Genomic DNA, 3,076 nt, shown 5'->3' with positions numbered 1-3,076 from the left:
CGTTTTTCTCATAGCCACCGTTTGGGGGCAGTATAGAGCTGGGGAAGTCAGTGATGTGGCCCAGTGGGGGGCACTTGCTATTACACAATGTAAATTCAAGTTCAATATTTGCATTCGCCTCATCCTGCTGAACTGGTTTAAGTCTACGTTTTACGAATGCAAATTTCATGCAAATGCATTTCTGCTGGAAAGCACGGACTAAAAAAGCTACAGTATCTATCTATCTATCTATCTATCTATCTATCTATCTATCTATCTATCTATCTATCTATCTATCTATCTATCTATCTATCTATCTATCTATCTATCTGTCTATCTATCTATCTATCTATCTATCTATCTATCTATCTATCTATCTATCTGTCTATCTATCTGTCTATCTATCTATCTATCTATCTGTCTAGGATATATTCTGCCATAAACATATGCATAAAAGCCATACCAAATTACCAACAGTTCATGTTTAATGATGAACTGGCCTCGTCCCAGAAGAGAAATGAACACGTAATTTTGTGTATATTTATTATAGTGTAATAAACCTTTGTTTACATAGTGTTGTGTAGATGTAATAAGCACCAACAGCCAGTGCAAACATTGTTGGGTTATGACACAGAGCATAAAGTAAAATGTGGGCCAGCAATAGCAAAGATACAGACAGTCAACATTATTTTGTTTTTACTCAAGGCTCACTCATGGGCGACAGATGTCAACCAATCATCAGTGACTTGCAGCCGTTTGATACAGAACACCTCCTGTATGCAACATCCTGGAATGAGCCAAAGGTGTCCGGGTGCTCCAGGACAGTAGTAAAAACTAGTGATATTGACATATTGTCACTCAGAGATCAGTTTGTACTAAATAGAAAAACTGGCAAATGGTCAAGTTCCTTCTAGTAAATGTTGTTGTTTTTGATTACTTCTCTTTCACTTTCTGTTATGGTGATGTGTTGATGTGTAGTATACTGTAGCTGTATTTGCATTAAGCGTCTGCCAACCAAATTGTTTAGTTGTCTTGTATCTATTAGTTACACTGTAGAAATTATTTAAATGTTAATGATGACATTGTGGCATAGAAATATTTATTTTTAACAACCGATGATCATTAGTTATGAAGTAGTTATAGACATCTTAACAGAAATATTCTAAAGATTTCAAAATAAAATGAATTAAGGAAAAGCAACAGTGTTAAATTTCCATCCATGCCTGCTGACTTTGTTCACATGTTGTAAAATGTACAGTAGATTACATTTACATCGATTACAGTGCTTAGTCTAGTAAGCACCTAACATGCAAGTTGCTAAAAAACAATATATTTCAAGCACCCCACTTATCGGAATGTATTAAAAGTACATATATTGATGAAAGTATAAAACTCCTAACGAGGGTAACAAGAGTAATGAGGGAATCCTTTTTTTTTTTTTTTTTTTCAGGAGTATTTTCCTGTAAGGAGCCGACTCACTGGACAGATGGTTTTGGGGGATCTTAATGAGATACTTATTCATGTCTGATGTCAGTAACCCAAGAGTAAGGGGGGTGGGGAAGCCCGGCTCTGCTGATAGGCTGCAGCATTTACTGTAGACTGTGAGGATATACTGTCCAGTTTTGGCAGTGCAGTTCTTTGAGTTGCCTTTGTGGCACATTGGAGGTTGCTACCACCTATCTCATTGTTAAATTGCCTCAAAATGTATCTGTGAAACACAGATCATATTATTTTTGACATTTAGTGTTGTTGTTTTTATTTTTTTTTGTTAATGACTGTGCAGACATTATGAATATTTCAGGTGGATTATCAACCTTGAGCAGGAAGGAATATAGGAACACAGACTAAGAAACTGCCTCACCACCATTGTGTTATTTGTATTGAACATATCAAAGATGTTAACTGATGTTTAAAGTGACATAAACATAATAACTGGTTCGAAGCATAATAACAGCCACCATACTGACATTAGAATTTGTTCTTAATATTCATATCTTAGGAATATATTAATAGCAGGAGAAGCCATTAGGAGCATTTAAAAATAGAGTGAACCTTTGATGTTACATCATACAATTTTTTTTTTACTGGAAATAGTGCTGAATGTTGACTTTGACCCACATTTCAGTCTAGGTCAACCTTTTCCACAGGCTGAGCTGTATGGTGTGGTTTATTTCTTACCATTAAAGATGCAGCTGGTTGCTGATGGTCATGCAAATGTGACTGTGCAATATTTCCTGTGTTTTGTCAGTTGTGTTGCATGCTAAATACAGGCTATTCAGCAGTTTATGCCCTTTCCTCACAAGATCCTGTTTATTGCTATAAGTCATAGGTTTATGTGAGGAAGGGAAAAAGGCTTACAGCCTAACAAGCTGCATAAAACATGATCAACTGGTAATCTACTTAATGTCACATGTAGGGTCTTTTGATCTGCAATACGTTGTAAAAAATGAAAATTGGTATTTCTGAGAATAGCACAATACAGGCAAAACAATAATGTCTTATTACATTTACATGTTTTGTCTATATATTTATGTTCTTCATAACTTTACTGAGTGCGATTGTATTGGTAATGGCTGTAACTGTTATGTGTACTATTTAGAGCATAGATGTGGTGATTATAGCTTTATTTTATACTTTTATTACGGACAGCAGAATGGCTGTTGCCATGGTAACAACCCACGGACATACACTAAAACAACACACTGATTCAAACCAATGATACAATAAATATCTAGCATCTATAAAGTCGCTCTAGCGCAACACACAAATATTCTATATTGGAGATAAAAGATATCAAATCTATATAGTTTGATCAGTGTTTTTTATCAAATACTTAGCTTTAAGGCCTGTCAAAAGACAAATAAAAATGTTATATAAAACACAATCCCTTAACTGATATCTGCTCCTGAACAGGAAAAATACAAAGCGTTTTAAGGCAAATGAGGGAAGCAGCACACGCCTCCTCCAGGCTAAGGCACATCTTTATTATGGGGATTCAGCATGAACCAGGCCGGCCGGCAGCTGCTGGATGAGAGGGAGGGAGAAAGTCAGGGAGGGTGGGGATGCGGGGCTTGTTCGCATAATAGCCGGCTGTTGA

Source organism: Channa argus, chromosome 13 (assembly GCF_033026475.1).
Source record: "Channa argus isolate prfri chromosome 13, Channa argus male v1.0, whole genome shotgun sequence".
NCBI lineage: Eukaryota > Metazoa > Chordata > Actinopteri > Anabantiformes > Channidae > Channa > Channa argus.
This window is presented reverse-complemented; position numbering follows the sequence as displayed.